This window comes from Hevea brasiliensis, unplaced genomic scaffold (genome assembly GCF_030052815.1).
Source record: "Hevea brasiliensis isolate MT/VB/25A 57/8 unplaced genomic scaffold, ASM3005281v1 Scaf20, whole genome shotgun sequence".
Lineage (NCBI taxonomy): Eukaryota > Viridiplantae > Streptophyta > Magnoliopsida > Malpighiales > Euphorbiaceae > Hevea > Hevea brasiliensis.
The window spans coordinates 35,160-55,199 of record NW_026614696.1 but is presented as its reverse complement, the minus strand read 5'-3'; positions in this window follow the sequence as shown (position 1 = coordinate 55,199).

The following is a 20,040-nucleotide window of genomic DNA, read 5'->3' as shown; positions in this document are numbered from 1 at the left end:
AACATATGGACCATTTTTAATAATTCTCCATGCATCAATATCTACAGATTGTATGAAATTTCTCATTCTTACTTTCCAAAATGAATAATTAGTGCCATTGAAGAGTGGTGGTCTAATGATTGAGTAGCCTTCAGCTAGTGGTGCGGGTATACCGACAGTATTGCAAGATGAACCAGCCATTATGGATCACTCTAAGGTTGTAACACCCTAAGCAAGAGAGACAGGCTCTGATACCAATTTGTTGTCCCAAAATAGTCTAAGAGGGGGGTGAATTGGACTTTAACAATTTTTCAGCCCTTCTTGTAGCCTAATGAAAAATTATGGCTTTGTTCAACTAAGTGCTTCTTAATATATAATGACAATGATATGTATTTCAATAAAGTGTCCCTAAGTTGCAATTCAAGCTTTAATCAATATTTATAGCTATCATAACATGCATCACAAAATATTTAACTAATTTCTCATCATACTCATAAATCCCCAAATACACCAACTCAATATATTCAATCAACATTCATGGTCATGTATAAAAATTAAATAGCACAAAAGTAAAGAGGTTAAGGCTAGAGAGATCAAACACAATGATTTTTATAGTGATTCGGCTTAACTAGCCTATATCCACTCTCTCAACGAACCCTCTTTGAGTCTTCTCTCCACTATTTGCTCTTTTAAAGGCAAGAGACCAAAAGCCCTTTACAACTTTTCAACACCAAGCTTTTACTAAGATAGCTTGAACCCTTGACAAGTGCTATCTCAAGCACTCACACTCTCAAGCTTCAATAGGTGCTTGTACAACCTCTCTTAAATGCAATTCAATGTTGTAACACTCACTCTTACTCAATACAAATCAAACTATAAAGAAGAGATGAGTTGATTTGCCAATGGTAGCTCAAAAACTTTAAAGCTCTTGAATGAAAGCAATAAATGAAAAATCAAAGTTGGAGTTCAAATGTAAGCTTTCATCAAGTGTAAAATGAAGTAAAGAAGGTGTATTTATAGTCCCAAATTATTTTAGACCGTTTGAAACCCTTTTGGAACGTTATACACACTACTACTCAAGAAAAAATGGCTGTTATTTTGTCTTTTTGTGCGCAGTTGAGCAGCTCTGATCATTTAGCAAACTAATGAAATTTTGGTAACAGCAGTAAACTAGTTAGTAAACTAATGTTTTAGCAAACACATTAGCAAACTAATATTTTAGCAAAGCAGTTAGCAAACTAAGTCAACAGCTGCATGTCTCAACTTGTAATATTTAAAAAAAATGATTTAGACCTTAAGAAAAAATATGTTCCAATAGTAGTGTCCAAGGTCATGATTATAAATCAATTAGAAGATAAAGTTTCATTTTTCAGCTCCATTTTACTAAACTTTCATCTATTCTTTTTACACAAGACTTAAGACTCAATTTCTAACTCTATGACTTTCATACCTTTACTTTGAGTCCTGGCTTACATAATCTTGTTCTTTCTCATCTTGGATTTGTCTTGAAATACAATTGAGTATTCTCCTCCTTAGGTGCAATTTCAAAGGTTCTTTTATAAAGAATAGAAAGAATCCACACATCACTTTAAAGTTGGGTTAGATAGATTCTATTTGAGTTTTGTTATCATCAAAATCAATGCTCATTTTGAGCTACACGGGGTCAACAGATTTCAATGATAAACAGCATATTAAAACTCTTTTAATATGTTTTGGATCTAGATTTTCCATTTAAGATTTTAGAATTAATCATATTAATTCATTAGAACCCTAGATTAGATCAAGAACAAGTGCACTAACCTTTTGATGCACTGCAATGTGCTTGGCACCTTTAGGATGCGCCTTAGGACACTAGGTGTTATCCCTCTAGCTTGTCCACACCAAGATCACCAATGGCAGCCCTTGAACAACTTCTAAAGCTTTCCCAATCAATTAGAAAATCAAGTTTTGCCTTTTGAGAGATTACAGATGTAAACAGGATGTTAGAAACGATTTCTAGTATTTTTAATTCAAGAGATTGTTGTCTAATCTCTTTGAAATGATGAGAGATGAAGAAGAAGAGAGGATGAGGCACTCAAAGGTGGCGGCACCAAAGAAGAATAGCAGCTTATATTTTTTGTTCTTTCATCCTTACACTTATATAGCTAGGTCATCACTTAAAACCCTTACCACATGTCACCTTCTGATTGGCTCTATGTTTAATTGACCCAATCACATTATGCCAAGTGTCAAACCTATATTTAATCTTGACTTTGATCATCTTACATGATTAAAAGACATATGGAAAGCTTATGTATAGTGCCATGTGTCACCATCTCATACTGCCACATATCACCCTGTGAAATGACCAAAATACTCTTGTGTCTTAATTTTGAGTTCTCAACCCAAAATAATTATTTCTCTTCTTCTAATCAATTTATATCAAATATAAATTAATTAATCATTCTTTATTAATTAATTTCTCATTAGTTAAATTCATATTTAAACACTTTAAATATAAAATTTAACTTATATTATACATCCAATAACCTAGATTTGGTTTCAAGCCATGCTAGGAACTTTGCAATCTAATTGCAAACCAAACCTATTTAATTAATCAATTAAACTCTTTAATTAATTAATTAAATCATATTTAATTTGGTAATTACTTGTGTATTTGTGTGACTTACTAGGCTCATCACTAATTAGCAATGAGACATGATATCAACTCTTAATATCATCATTACTCTTTCTTACCATAAATGATTTCTCTAAATCATTTTATGCAGCTTATAGACTATGGTTAACACCTAGCATAGCATGCCATAGCCACCTAATCAGTAATAAGATTTACCTTAAATGAACCTATAATCATATGTTACCATGCACTAGAATCTCTCTATTATAAAATCCCAATTCGAGCTGGAGTCATGGTTTATGTCAAACCCCATTTGCTATGAATATTATGTTCTCTTTTAATTCCAATTCTTGATTAGAAAGATTTTCTCATCAGAAACTCTTTTCTGAATAAATCAATCTATCCTGGCCAGGAACTTGAAATATCAAGAACAATTAAATGAACATGGGATTTTATCCCTATTTACTTAGAGGAACAGATTCCATCTTGATCAACACCTGCCTCCATATATAACTAGTAGGAGCTAACACATGCCCATATACCCATACACAGTACAAGTATGAAAGCAGTATCAAACTCAAATCACCTATATACAAGATAACTGCGCTATCTCAGGTCTAAAGATTATATGCACTGATATGATTTATGACAATGCATTGACAAGAGTAAACTCCATGTGTTTGTCATAAATGTCACTGGTTTGACCTACTTATCATGCATAAGTGCCTATCATGTTTGTTATATGGCATGAGACTCACCATTCCATCTTATTTACATCTCATATAAATAACTTGGGAACAAACATGATTACAATCTTTCTGGATAAGTCATGTCCTTATTGTGAAGTATCCTCGATTGTGAACCTATTTATGATACTTTGTCCTAGAAATACTGTCACTCATATTATTAACAACTTAAGAATAAAATTTCTAACAAAATATCAATGGACCTTTTCTATTACAGATAAATATATTATGTAAACAGAAAAGTGAAATTGCTTTTTATTAATAAAACATGTACAAGATAGATACTAAATGATATGCTCTAGGGCATACCACTAACAAAATGCCCATGCATTAATTGCAATAATATATGTAGAAAGACAAGAATTGAAGTTCAAACACACTTTCTATATAAGGGGATTAGACGTGATTACACTACCTGGTATCATCATCGGGAAGGCTCTAATGATAATGATGATGATGAGGGTCAATGTAGTGATGATGATTTGGAACAAGATGAAATACATGATTTATTGCGAGATGTCTATCCACGAATGATGTTTGAGGGGGAGTCAAATAGTTATAACCTACAAGAGCCTAATGATGCGGCTAAAAGTTTCTATAGATTATTGAATGGGGTTGAATACCCACTATATGAAGGATGTGCCAAATACTCAAATATGTCATTTGTAGTCCAGTTGATGCACTTAAAGAGTATAAATAAATGGAGTAATAATTCCTTTAATATGTTACTTCAATTATTGAAAGATGCATTCCTCATGTGTAAGGAACTATCAATATCATATTATGGAGCAAAAAAGATCATTAAAGATCTTGGGCTTCATTATTAAAAGATTGATGCATGTAAAAATGATTGCATTATCTACTATAAGAAGCATGAAAAAGTAACTAATTGTCCTATTTGCAGTTTATCAAGATGAAAGTCTTGTAGTAATAGTGGCAAAAAGGGAAAGAAGGTGTCATGGAAGGTTCTTAGATATTTTCCTCTTATACCTAGACAACAGCGATTGTTTATGTCAACCAAGACAGCTGCAGATATGAGATGGCATTATGAGAAACGAGTGAAAAATGGAATCTTAAGGCATCCTACAGATGGCAAAGCATGGAAGACTTTTGATAGAATTCATGAGTTTTTTGCTTTAGATCCCCAAAATGTGAGGTTGGGATTAGCTATCAATGGATTTAATCCATTTGGCAATATGAGTATTAGCTATAGCACTTGGCCAAATCTTTTTTTCCCATATAACCTCTCTTCATGGATGTGAATGAAGAAGCTATATTTATTTATGACTTTATTGATTCCGAGCCCAAAAGGCCCTAGTAATGACATTGATGTGTATATGGAACCACTAATTGATGATTTGAAAGTGTTGTGGGAAGTGGGGTATGCACATATGACGCTTCACTAGAGGAAAATTTTAATATGAGGGCTGCAATTTTATGAACCATCAATGATTTCCCACGTATGGTTATGTTTTTAGGTGGAGTACAAAAGGAAAATTAGCATGTCCATGTTGTTGCAATGAAACTTCCATTTGAGATTGAAGCATGGTTATAAGATTTGTTACATGGGTCATCATTGATTTTTACCACTTGATCATAGATGGTGTAACCAGAAGGCGTAGTTTGATGGGAAAAGGGAAAGGAGTTGCACCAAATCAACCATCTAATGATGATGCCTTGAGTCAACTTTGCCTCTTGAAACTAACAACTTTTGGCAAAGCAGGAAGAAGCAACAATTGTTTGGGCAAATATTTTTTTTTTTTTTGAGCTGCTATATTAGAGTACCCTTTTCCTGAGGCACAATTTAGATGTTATGCATATAAAAAAAATGTTTGCGATAATGTGTTGAGAACCTTGATGAACATTGATGGTAAAACAACAAATTCCTTACGTGCTTGCTTAAATCTAAAAGAAATAGAAATTAGGCAGGAACTTCACCCTATAAAGGAAAATGGGAAAATTGTATTACCCTCTGCTTGTTACACATTGTCAAAAGAAGAGAAAAAAGAATTATGCCATTGGTTAACAAACTTGAAGGTGCCAGATGGATAATCTGCAAACTTATCTTGTTGTGTTAATGTTCGATAAAGTAAAATTTCTGGTATGAAGACTCATGATTATCATGTATTTTTAGAGAGAATACTGCCATTAGTTGTTCATGACTTATTACCTAGGCATGTGTTTGATACATTGGTTGAGTTTAGCAACGTTTTTAAGTATTCATGCTTTAAAAAGTGTTAAGGGTTGAGGATTTGGATAGGCTTAAGCATGAAATACCTTTAATCTTGTGTAAGTTAGAAAAGAATTATCCACTAGCATTTTTTGATATAATGGAACATTTACCAATTCATTTACCTTGGGAAGCAAAAGTTGGAATTCCAGTTTAGTATTGATGGATGTATCCAATTGAAAGCTAATTGTAGTAATTAATTATTGCTTTTTGTATAAATGTATGGTTCATACTATATATATTTTTTCCGAAATAATATTCCTTTAATGTAGGAACTTGGGAGATTTAAAGGACAAAGTTCGTAATAAGGCACGTCCAGAAGGGTCTATAGCTAAGGCATATTTGACAGATGAATGTCTTATCTTTTGCTCTTGCTATTTGAATAGGATTGAAAATATTTTTAAATCAATATGATAGAAATGATGATAAAAGAGAGCACTCATTTGCCTTATACAAATTATCCATTTTCCCTTTGCCTGGTCTTCATTTAGGGAAAAATGGTGAAAGAGTTGAATGACATGCTTTGGAATACTGCCACACTTTATGTCCTACATAATTGCATTGAGGTGGAGCCCTATGTAGAGTAAGGAAGTTTAAAAGAAATTATTATAATTTTACTTCATCTATAAAGTTTATTATTAAAATTAATTTGGTATAATTCTTGCACTCATTTGCCTTATACAAATTATCCATTTTCCCTTTGCCTGGTCTTCATTTAGGGAAAAAATGGTGAAAGAGTTGAATGACATGCTTTGGAATACTGCCACACTTTATGTCCTACATAATTGCATTGAGGTGGAGCCCTATGTAGAGTAAGGAAGTTTAAAAGAAATTATTATAATTTTACTTCATCTATAAAGTTTATTGTTAAAATTAATTTGGTATAATTCTTGCAGAGAGCATAAGAAACATCTAAGTGATTTAGGCATTGCCAACGTTGAGGAGGTGCATAAATCTGATTTTATTCATTGGTTCAACAATAAGGTAAATTAAATTTATATTAGGTAAATGAAACTTTTTTGTCAAATTCATAAATTATATATTGAATTTTTTTTTAAATTCATTTGTCGATCACCCAGTTATATAAAAGAGGAGATGGGCAAATTAATGTGTCTACGCTTTCTTTAGCATGAGGTCTTGAAAGGCAGGTTTCATATTTCTTGGACTACTATGTTAATGGTTTTAGGTTTCATACGAAACAAAGAGAAGAGAACAAACGAACTCAAAATAGTGGAGTAGTGGTGAGAGGAGAGCATTAGGGTGGCAACATTCCTTACTGTGGAGTGTTAACTGATATTATTGAACTTTGTTATACAGAAGGAATAAAAGTTATATTATTTCAATGTGATTGGTATGATATCACTTGAGAAGGTATTAATTGTTGTCAACACCATATTTTGGCCGATCCCCAATCAATAAACTTTGAAACCGATCCCCAGTGCTAAATCTCCCTTCGACAGCCAATTACATTTACGATCTCTCTTTGCTAGATAACCACATTTCCGATCTCTCCTCATAAGGAATTGAATCAATGCTAAGTCCTCATGTCAGTCAAAGCCTTACCGTTCTATTAAATCACTCACCGATCTCTCAAACCCATTGTCGAATCTCCTGACCAGTCAAGTATATTCCTGATCTCTTTTGACAAACGAAATTGAACTGACACTAGATCTTTGTTACCAGTTTTATTGCCGATCTCCCTTTTAAAAGTTTAGGAATAATCAAAGGTTCCGCTCCAGTTTAATGATGATCCCGATCTTAAATGTTCAAGCCAAATTTCCAATTTTAATTAAGTCCCGTTTAGCGTTGGTTCCCTACCGATCTCATGCTCATTGTGTTTTCCAATCTCTCACACTTAGGTTAATAAACACTTTCAGTTATTTCAACATACTCAGACAATCAAGTGTTCAAATAATTTAGAAATTCTCCGATCACAACCATTCATCGAACAAAAGAGGCATTTCATTTCATTTCATTTCAAGAATTTGTACAAGTCATTCAGCTGGAGGATCACCCCCAGCCTGATCTACATTTTGTCCGTCTCCCCTCTCACCCTCAGCCTCCTCCTCACTCTCCTCACCTTCATCCCTGGAGCCGGTTGGCCATCCAGAGAAGTCCTCTCAGTGGTAACGCTCGAGCTCACCAGAGATCTCTGTGGGCATTCACATAAGCGCCGGCCACTCCAGTCACCATCTCTTCTTCTTTCGCCTTGAGCTCCTCAGCAAGGTGAGCGAGTTGAGCAGCTTCATCGGCCCGAAGCGCCTGAACTTCTCTAAGAGCATGATCCCGCTCAGCCAGAACATGAGCTTGCTCGGCCAGCTTGTCCTCATAGTACTTCATTCGCCCCTCAAGTTGAGATATGTAGTCCCGAGTGGATGATAGTTGGGATCGGAGGGAAGCTGCTTCATGACCTATCCTCTCGACCTCTTTACCCAGGCGATGCGCCTTCTCTCGGATCATGTGCTGGTTCACCAAACACTCAACGTTCAGGCTCATAGATCTGGTCAAGATATCATCAAGGCTATCCGGAGACAGCCTATCCCGATCTTCTCGAAGACAGATAGAGGACGCCAGGACCATGGCGAAACCAGGGTTCTCTCGAACCGTGCGATTTTTCTCCAGTGAATGGACCAAGACTTGGGCACCGTGAGAAAGGGGCCTCACCTATTGTTGGGAAGGACCCCCTTCCACGCCCGGGACAACTGGAGGAGGTGGAGGCGGCTCTACCCGGCGAGGAGGAGATCGGATCACTTCCACCTCGGGGATCGGCGGTCCCGAGGGTTGAGACGAGCCTTCTCGTATTTCCCCAGGCTCATGACGAGGTGTCTGCATCTCCTCGGCCCGCTTCACCTCCCGTACCTTCCTGGAGATGTCCCTCTTTCGCTTCCGGCTCTCCTTGGAGGCTTCGCCGCTTGCCATACCTGCACAAAGAAGAGGTCAGTGAGATCGCTAAGGTCCTGAGATCTGAGATGTAGAAAATACCGATGCCGAGGTCAGAGAGCTGAAGCCCGCGATCTTTGCCGGTGATCAACTCCATTGTCCAGTGATGAAGTTCGGCAGTCACTGCATCCAAACAAGAGAACTTTTCTCTGGACGCCTGCTCCTTCAACTCCATCACCATTGCGCCCTTTTCCCTATTCAACACGAGACGCTTCGGAATTAAGGGGCCTTGGTGTAGCCAAATACGAGGAAACCTCAAAGCCGTTCGAATTTTGCTCCTTAGAATGAAGAAGCGGTTCTTCCAGTTCTTCAGGGAGGATGGCAGATCGGTGAAAAGCCCGCAATGTGGCTTACCGAAGAACCAAGACTGCCGTCCTTTCGGCAAGTTAATCTATGCAGTTCGGCGAATACCTTAGGCGTAGGACAGAATCCCTTAGCTCGGCAGAGGCCTCGGAAGGCTACTAAGATCCGCCACGAGTTCGGGTGAACTTGAGCTATGCACACTTGGTAAAATTTTAAGACTTCCTTAAAGAAGTCGTCAAGGGGGAACCGCAGCCCGGCTTTTAACTGTTCTTCGTATACTATAATCATGTCGTTCTCTTCGAAGAAATGATCGGCCCGGTGATTGCCGTGACACCGGATAAGTTCATATGAATCAGGCTCAATGTTGTACTCCTGGCTGAACGACTGCAGATCGATTTCTTGAAGGATCGATGGCAGCACGACCATGGGAAGATTCTCTCTCCCTGAAGAAGGCGCATGCCTTGATGATGTCGCTTGTCCCCGAGCTAGAACGGAGACCCTAGGAGGTTCAGGTCGCGCGCTTGGCCCGACCACCTCTACTTCATCAGAGGACCACGAGAACTAGATGGAAGGAGGGCTCGCCGCTCTCTAACCTTCGGCACCGCTCATTTTCAAAGGAAATAAAGAATTTAAACTAAAAGAAGGATTAAAACCCCACCGAGCTTGATCGAGTCGGAAGAACTTGAGAAAACGAGAATTTTGAAGTTGGTCGCGAGAGACTGAGAATGGCATAAGGGAGTAACTGGCTAACCCCACCCCAATTTATACTCGTCCGAGCATTTAATGCTCACGATGTTCCAGGCAATGCATCGGTTAGCGGGACTCGCCAACTGTTCTGACACGTCTCACGAATATTCCAGAATTCCATAAGGAGAGACCGGCTAGTTAGGGATCGGCTAATTAAGGCGAATGGTTGGAAGTACAGATCGGTTAAGGGATGTTCAGTTAGGAACCAAATCGGATAAACACACCAGAGATCGGAAAATAACCAATGCAAAAATAATAAAAATGATAATTAACAAAATAAAATTTTTATTTCCAAAAGCTCTGATTACATCATTTGGGCGATCTCTAGGGATCGGATTACATCAAAAAGTCGGATTACATCATTTGGGCGATCTCTAGAGATTGGATTACATCAAAAGGCAAGTTACATTATTTGGCCGATCTCTGGAGACCGGTATCACTTCCTATCTAGCGAAGGCCCTTATCAAAGCCTAGTCTCGTGGCTGAGTCAAAAGATGTGTCTGATCAGGAGACCGGCTATTGGATAGATGTACAGCTTAGATGGGGTGACTATGACTCTCATGAGGACGTAGAGTCATTTCTATCGTCATCGACCAGAACCGAGCTGTAGTTGGGACGCCCAATATGCTGAGGAGCCAAATGAACATCAGCGGGCAATCACCGAGGTTGAGGGGAATGTTAGCAGTCTTCTCGCCCGAAATTGAATCGCCAATTATATTGGCACAGTAATCCGAGATCGGTATGATCGATATTTTCGATCTTGATCGGAAAATTAGTCCAGTTCTCTCACTATCATCAAATAAGGATATCATTACATCCCGATCACCGGGGTCATAAATTTTCAGTCGGGGTACGAAGAAAATGGTCGGAAAAAGATCAAAAACAGTCACCGAGGCCATTAGATCACTGGAAAAGTTATAACAGAAGATGAAAGAAAGAAAGGTGGAGAGGATGGAATGAAATATGGAAAATATCCCGGTCGAAGCATATATATATAAGGGAGGGTCTGAAGCATTTATTACTAGCAGAAAACAAAGCGAATGTCTTGGTAACCGAAGCAATAAATGCTCAATCGAATTGACCGTAGAGGAGAACGCATACGGAAGGAGAGAGATCAGGAAAGGCATTGGAAATGAGAGAACTGGAATAAGGTCGGAAGGGATAGGAGATCGGAATACAAAGAGAATAAAAGAACTTCTAATAACCATCGTCAGAATTAGAGTCGAGGTAGTTAAAGCGTCGCAGACGAAATCCTCACCGCACGCCTCAGAATCGCCCACATTGCTGACAGGCGCCAGAGTATGTCATGACAGTCCTGTACATCCCAATCTCCACCATTGATCTCACTTGTAAGGACGAACCCGGAGCCCTTGGATCAAAGGGGAAGACGACAAGACCAGCGCCTTTCACTCCTAGCCCTCAGGTCGCCCCGGACAAGAGGATTTGGGACCGTCAGATTGAAAGAAGAAAAGGATAAATATTCTGAAGAGTGGTCTCAGCCGTTCATTTTGATTCTCTTTAATTCTTGAGCCTTGGATCATGTCCTTTGAAATCTTGACCCTCCATCTCCCTCAAGATAGATCCTGACCCTTCAGGGGAAGCACCCGGTCCCTATAAATACCTGCATGAAAAACTGTTTAAGAGGGGGGACGGGAAAAAGAAAGGAGGTAGTTACTATAGCGGAAGAACTCTGAAATTTAATTCAGATCGTTACTCTACTTTCATAAGAAGAACTTTTGCAACCAGTTTTCTGAAGTGTTTTCTTAAAAGATTTTGAACACTGAAATTCTCCATTTTCAGCTCGTTCATTATCTCGTAGCGTTCACATTTTTCAGTTCCTTGTTATCTTTATTTTCACTTCCATCGTCCATGCTCAATTTCATTTAAACTCGGGTACAATTCTGACTCGATTGCATTTAGTAAAGCACTCTTTGTTCCAAGGCGAACCTTAGTCTCTCGGCTATCAACTTGCAATCTTATTACGTTTTGTGATTCTGTAGTTAGTTCACTAGATTCGACTCCTTACAGGTCAGTGTTCATATTGCCATTTTATTAAGTTTACTTCTTGTTTTACATATTTCCTTTCTTCTTTCTTTATGCATGTTATTTTCTTTAAGTTCATATCATGCTAGAAAAATATAAAGAAAGGTTGTGCTCTAGTTTATTTCCGTGTCGGCCAATCCATACCTTTGTTAATCTTTATTATTTCTGAACGCAAGTCATCTAGTTCCGTGTAATGTATAAGTGGTTGGATGAAATGCAGTTAACGGCAACTTAAGAGTCCCTTTGAAATAATGAAAGGTCTAAATAATAAGCCAGGAAAATGGTGAAGCCGAGTCACTAGAATAACTCAATAGGTCATTAGGCAAGAGGTCATAAGACAGAGTAAAATCAAACCATGGATAACTAAATGGAATAGATCGGCTATCGAAAAATGCTGGTGAGGTGACCATATAGGAAGGTCGGAGGATTCAGTTTGGTATCCCCTGCCCAGTCCTAAGGTACCAATAAGCTAAAGAAGTCTTGCTCAGACCCCCTGACACCTTTGAACGTGAGAACCCTTAGCCTTAGGTCCTCTCGATAGGTAAAATTTAGAGAGATCGGAAAAATCCTTATCTGACTACCGTTTAAATAAAAGAGGTCGGAGGAGAGTTCTTATCCGATCCTCAAGCTAAAATTTTAATAAATATTAAAAGAGGTCGGAGGAGAGTTCTTATCCGATCCTCAACCTAAAATTTTAATAAATATTAAAAGAGGTCGGAGGAGAGTTCTTATCCGATCCTCAAGCTAAAATTTTAATAAATATTAAAAGAGGTCGGAGGAGAGTTCTTATCCGATCCTCAAGTTAAAATTTTAATAAATATTAAAAGAGGTCGGAGGAGAGTTCTTATCCGGTCCTCTAGCTTAAAAATTTTTAATAAATATATAAAAGAGATCGGAGGAGAGTTCTTATCCGATTCTCAATCCAAAATTTTAAGAGATCGGAAGAGAGTTCTTATCCGATTCTCAATCCAAAATTTTTAAAGGTGATCGGAGGAGAGTTCCTATCCGATTCTCAAATTGAATTTTAACCAAATAGCCCCTTCAAACAAAGTTAACATACAACAGTAACTCACTAAGGTTGTCTCATTTACTTATGTATCTGGGTAATCCGAATTTAGTGAAAAATTAAATATTCCTTTTTGTTAAAAGGATTAACATTTCCATTCAAGCCCTCCTAACTAATTTATAAAAAATGCAAAGTTAAATCTACTTACCCTTATTAAGGGACGAGGTGGGGTGCCTAACACCTTCCCCACCCGTTTACGGACCCCGAACTTAGAATCTCTGTTTTGAAGCGGTTTTATTTATCTTCACAAATGGTTTCTTTAGTTTCCCTCAAAACTAAAGTGGCGACTCCTCACTCTTTCCCACTTCGGTGAGGGTTCGTTCAGGCGACCGCAAAATACCTTGCGACAGCTTGGCGACTCCACTGGGGAACGAAAAACTTAAACCCGTTCTAGAGGTCCAAAAGTAGATTTAATTTTTCAAATTATAGTTAGGTGAGCTCACCCGGAAATATCTTATGCGTTAATTATTGTTTATTCCTACTAACTGTTCCGCTTGTTTTGCTTGTTTTACTCCCTACAGTGCTCTTCGTTTAAAAAAAAGAAAAGAAGAAAAATGGGAAAATAAAATCCCCCTGAATTGGGAAGAGGTAAAGGTGTCCCTTCACACACTGAACACTCACACAATGTCCTCACACATTTCAGCCTTATACCCAAGCTTTCTTACCCTTTTAAGAAAATAGGAGGGGGTCATGTAGCAGTACCCGTGGGTTCTACCCCGTTAGTATCCGTGAAGGCTGCTGCTCAAATTGAAACTCGTTCTATTCACTGTGATACCCGTGGAATTTTCCCGACAGTATCATGGGGGATAGAATGAGGCTCTACTGTTTACATTAGGGGCAATTTGGGAACCTGTGGCTTTTGGAAAATTAGATCCTGAGCTAAACTATCACAATAGCTGAAAGCCGTAGTAAGCTACCTTATAAGATAGAACTATCCAATTAGGTAGCACTCATCCGGTATCAGGAGTCTCCCTATTCTAGGACGAAAGGGGCATGCTTACTCTTACCCTATTCTGCCTCAGTTTTCTTTTGTTCATTTTTGTGAGGGTAATCTTGAATTCTACTGAAACACCTACACATTTTCCTACTTTGATAAATGTGTATGTGTCACCCTGTCAACAGTATAATTCAAAATTACCCAAATTTATTCGGCTAACGAGTTTTTCCCGCAGGCATCACCAAACAAAAAGTCTGTAAAAAGGATAGGCACCATTTTTATCATGGCATCGGCAGAAGAAGTTCAGAATGCTAAACTTTGGTCCAAATCAGCTCATAGTCCAGTACCCCCGCAAAATGATGTTTCTAAGGCACATGCTAGCTTACTACCTTCGTTGGATCTGAATAAAATTGAGGTCAGAATGAACAGCCTCGAGGGTCTGTCTAATGGTTGGAGGTCGCTTCCCGATCAGGTCAAGGCACGATTTGAGGAGTAGTACGGGAAGATTGCAACCTTAATGCGAGTCAAGGTCCAAATCTCAGCACTAAGGGCCATGCTGTCGGTTTGGAGTCTCAAGTATGGGGTGTTCTCTTTCAATGATATTGATACAGTTCCCACTATGGAAGAATATCAGACATTACTAGAGATTCCTTACCTGACGCAGAATCGGATCTACCTACACCTCGAACATAGGCAGGCTTAGAAACGATTGGCACATATGTTGGGTACTTCCCCAGAAGAAGTAAAGTCAAAAGAAACTGTTAAAGGAAACACGCATAGTTGGTATTGGACACATCTCAAGAAGTGATTAGATCAATACATCCAAGAGAAACAGTGGGATCGAGCTTCAGTGGCACTCGCCTTGGGAATCTATGGCCTGATTTTGTTCCCGGGACCATTGGGAATCATAACCTGCAGCACGGTGGAAGTATTCTCAAAGAGAAAAGCGGAGGTCAATCCGATACCGCAATTCTTGCGAGACCTTATTAACCCTTACCTACTGCAGACAACAGGGCAAAAGGTCCATTAAGTGTTGTTCTCAATTGTTATACCTCTGGATTATCAGTCACATGTGTCCTATGGAGACAAAGGGATTGACTTGGTACCTTGACCAGCCTCTCATCGAGAAGATGACCCGATTAGTAATCAGTCCAAAGAATGAACAGCAGTGGCGGGAACGGATTTTGAGTTTCAATAGCCATGATTATTGTTGGAGGAAACTGTGGACGTCAAGTCAATCCATTTTGATCAACACGGGAGGTAATCAATCGGTATCCCTAATCGGAGTAACTGGATACACAAGTTACACTCCGGCATTAGTAATGAGACAGTTTGGCTCAACACAGTCCAGAGTCAAAATTGAAGAATATCACCAGAGTCATTTCTACCATGAGCTCAAGGAAGAGAAAGGATTGAAGATAGCTCGCAGATCTTGGGAAAACATCTCTCTGATGGAAAGGTCACCTAAAGGCCCAAGTGCCACACGTGATTATCTTAAATGGAGGGCTGACAGGGACCGAGAACACTCAACTACAGAATTCGAAGACAACGACCCTCGCCGAAACGTCCTATTAGAAGAAGCTAATAATCGTCTGGTCGACTCACTACAAAAGGCAAATACCGAGAACTCACAACTGCAAGAACAAATAAAACAGTTGGAGGACCAACAGCAGAACCTTAAAAGAAAGGTGAGAAGACTCAGGGAAGAGGCAAGGGCCGAAAAGATGGGGTTCGAAGAGCAAGAAGTACGGTGGGAAAAGGAAAAAGACTCTCTCCAAGCTGAGGTAAAAGAAGTAGAAGTACTGAATAGTAAGCTTCAGGAAAAAATGAAATACCAAGAGATACTCGTTGAAGAGTATAAACAAGAAAACAAAAAGAAGAAGCTCGAATTGAAAGAATAGGCACTACTCATCAATGATATTTTGAAAGAATGTGCTAAGGAAAGAAAGGAGAAAGAAGGACAAGCCGCTCTCTATCAAGAGCTGAAAGAGAATGTTGACCAGCTAGAGAGAACGATAGCACAGGGAAAACAAGAACTATTACCCGAATCCGAGTATGCTCTGAAAGCATTCGACCCTGCCAAACAAGAAGAAAGGTTATATGAGTATCTCAGAAAATGTCATCTCATTATAAAGAACCTCCTAGAGCCTAGGCCGATGTAAAGAATACGGTGTACAAATTATTCGGTTAATGAAATGATTTTTGGACCATTGTTTAGCAAATTTGTGAATGAATAATATGACTCCCGTAGGAACTCCCTCACTAAGGTTATGTGAAAAATTGAATGCGCTATATGGACAGGTATCATAAATGCGCATTCAATCCGGTCATTCACAGTTAGACTATCGAATGATGCCATGATAAAGTTGATGCAATCATCCTTTCGCAGATTTCATTCTGGCTCCCAAATGCCACTGTATCCTTCGTCCGGACCAGGACCTTTAGCTTTTTTACAAAATTCGAAATTCATTAAAAATCTTTTTTTTACTCCTTATAGAAAATCAACATTGCTTCAAACAAAGCAAGTCTGACCAAGCACACAGTTCAATCCAAGCGAGTGTACTTAACAAGATCTCGAACAAAGAAGATAATGGAAGATCAGGAACAAGTACAGAACCTATAAGGGCAGGTTTCGAAATTGAAGGATCAAGTCTCAGAACTTATGAGACTAATGAGGGAAATGTCCTGCAATAAACCCGCTTGTAACCTAACTTACCACTACCTCCTCCACCTCCTACAACAATGGATCCTCACCAAGCTTCAACTTCTTTTACCTTTCAGTCACCTATTCCGAACCCGACAATCACTGTCAATCCGGCTACCATGAATAATGACCTACCTTACTCTCATTACCCAACCGTTTCAAACACCGACCCATACCCTTCAATTCTAATCCCTCCAGTTCACTCCACCCCTCATCTCCCAACTGGGGGAGCATTTCATGCAGTGGGAGGAGAAAATAAGACGAGAGAAAACGAGAAACTATTTACTCTACAAGAGAGATTGAGAGCGATCGAATGACTGAATATGTATGGTTCAGTCGATGTGGCATCGCTCAGATTGGTTCCTGATGTGGTGGCACCGCCCAAGTTCAAGGTCCCTGATTTTGACAAGTACACTGGGAATTCAGACCCTCGCATTCACTTGGCCACCTATATCTCCAAGATGTCCGCTCGATGGATGACAGATGCATCGTTAGTCCACTTCTTTCATGAGAGCCTCTCGGCGGCACGAGGTGGTGCATTCAGTTGGACAGGAGCAAACTGCGCTCCTGGAAGGATTTAGCTGATGCCTTCTTAAAACAGTACAAATTTAATTGCGACGTAGCCCCCACAAGGAGGGACCTCCAGAACCTGGTGCAGAAAGACAGGGAAAGCTTCAAGGAGTATGCCCAGAGATGGAGAGAAAATGCGACAGAAGTACACCCCCCGGTGACCGACAATGAGCTATGCTCTCTGTTCATCGAGACTTTGAAAGCTCCTTACTTCAACTTGATGATTGGAAACACTTCCAATAGCTTCTCAGACATCATCCAGGCTGGTGAGAGAATTGAAGCTAATTTAAGAATGGGACGACTGCAGGAGTTGGCTGAGAACCCTGCAAAGAAGACTGCCAATTTTGGCAAGAAAAAGGAGGGTGATGTGCATTCCATCACCCGGCAGAATAATTACTCCCCACTTCCCCAAAATAACTACCGGCCATATCCTTCCCTTCATGGCCAAACCATCGCAAACATTCCGCCTCCTTTCCCGAATTATCCACACCCGTGCCCACAGTATCCCCCACCTACAAATTACCAACCTAGACCACCTCCACCTTCTGCTCAACCTAGACCACCACAAAATAACCCAAGACCCCCAAGAAACCCTGATCTACCTCTTCCCCTCCCGCTCAGTGAAATATACCGATACCTTATCGGTATAAACCAGATAGTACCAGTTCCCCTAGACCCAATTCAGCCTCCATATCCCAGGTGGTATGATGCCACTGCCCGTTGTGAATATCATGGAGGGGCACAAGGGCACTCAACTGACAACTGCGGAGCACTCAGGGGGAGAGTGCACGCTTTAATCCGGAACGGGTGGCTGAAAATTGAGGGAAATGGTTCCCTCCCCAATGTTACCTCAAACCCATTGCCCAACCATAATGCGGGCAATGGTGTAAATATGATAGAGTCTGACGGAGAAAGGTCGACACCAGAGGTAGACGAGCTGATTCCTCACTTTGAGGAAATTTTTACCGTGGCAATGAGGGAAGGCTACCTTTGCCCTCAGGTATCGTGTCGATAAAGGATACGGGATGTCCTTACCATGGAGGCGGTGATCATGAGTCATGGATCGTGAGGATTCAAGCAAGAGGTTCAGAACTTGTTATCCCTCAAGGTTCTGAGATGTCAAACAAGGTCGAAGACGGAAGGGGAAGTGAACACAACTAGATGCAGCCAGAATGCTTCTACCTCTAAACCCAGAATCACCTTCTCACCCCCAGTAGCCTCACCGCCGGTGACGGTTATCCGAACTCCGCTCAGCTCCCTGTCACCAATACTCACGCGCACTTGGAACTATAATTTCCAAGTTTTCACTCAAGGAGCATCAGCGACATCGCCTCTAATCTTGCCTCACCTCCGACACCACCAAAACCATGTTTCACTCCTCACGAGCATTTTAAAATGACTTATGCGGACCTACCACCGATTACTCCCAAGTTAATCTTCAGCCCGTCGCTGCCACAAAATCCTCCTCGCTTGAGCAAGAAGTCAAGTTCATAACTCGAAGTGGGAGGTGTTACGGGAACGAAGAGAAAGAGAAGAGGAAAGGGAAAGTAAAAATGGGAGAATCACTAAAAAATACAGAAGAGGAGGTTGAGAAGACGGAGGAAGTAGAACCTGCCGGACCTAAAGAAGAGGAAGACCTACTGCTCCAAATAATGAAACAGAGTGAGTATGATGTGGTGGAGCAGTTGAGAAAGACACCCGCCCGAATTTCACTGTTATCGCTGATCCTGAGCTCAGAAGTGCACCGACAGGCCTTGCAGAGAATCCTGGATCAGGCCTTTGTGAACCCCGACATCACACCGGGGCAGTTTGAGAAGATAGTGGGACAAATCCAGGCATCCAGTTTTGTTACTTTCTCAGAAGACGAGATAGACCCTGCAGGTTTAAGGCACACTAAAGCTCTGCATGTGACAGTGAAATGTAAGGGTTGTATAGTAGCCAAGGTACTTATTGATAATGGATCAGCTCTCAATGTACTGCCTAGTGCTACCTTGGCTAGGTTGCCAGTTAACCAATCAGATATACATCAAAGTGCTATGGTGGTAAGAGCCTTTGAAGGTACAAGAAGAGAAGTCCTGGGGGACATTGACTTGCCACTTCAAATTGGTGCATGTACCTTCAACGTCACATTCCAAGTGATGAATATTGAACCGACCTACACTATGTTGCTGGGGAGGCCGTGGATCCATTCAGCAAATGCTGTTCCTTCAACTTTGCATCAGAAAATAAAGTACATCATGTACGGCAAAATCATCACGGTGAGAGGGGAAGAAGCCATATTAGTCACCAAGCCACAATCACTTCCTTACGTGGAAGCTGCTGAGGAGTCGTTGGAAAGTTCTTTCTAGGCCCTCGAATTACAAGACACCAGAAATGATGGGGCTATGGCTATGGTGGCCAAGGTAATGTCAAGGAATGGGTATCAAGAGGGCAAAGGCTTGGGAACCGCATTGCAAGGAATCGTGGAACCTATATCGGCTATCCAGAAGGTAGGCCATTGTGGTTTGGGTTATGAGGAAGATGCCCTTATGGATGGGCGATTCTGGATGAGGAAGATGCTTCGGGATCAAAGGTTTGACCAGAAAATGGGAAAAAGGAAGGTAGTCCCAAGAATCGCGGAGATCTTCACTAAACCGGTCATTGAAAATCCAGCAGATGTGGAAGAATCACCTGATGGACCATCCATTGATGTCATCCACCTGGATTCCTTGTATGAAGCTCTGGTCTCGCCAATACCGAGGGGCAAGAATCGACAACCTGACGGGCAGAGGACATCCCTGTACTCTATTTCGAGTAAAGTACCTTTGGTTAACTACACTTGATCATTTTGTCCATGGTGACAAGTGTAACTCTGTAAATGGACCTTTTTCTTATGGCATAAATATTAATGAATTAATAGCGCATCTTAAATCCAATTCTCTTTTTCTTTCCATTTGAATTCCATCCTTATAATATATTCTATTTTCATTCATTCAGGACCATTCATCAATTAACACCTAATAATTCAATAGACTCAGAAATTCCTCTGGTTAATTTTGAAATCCCCATAACTGCCATTACTTCGAGTGATTCTGAGGAAGATCTTACAAAAGAAAAAGGTGAAAAGGATGAACCTTCCCTAGTGCCTTGTAGAGACAAAACACGCACCATAAACTTAG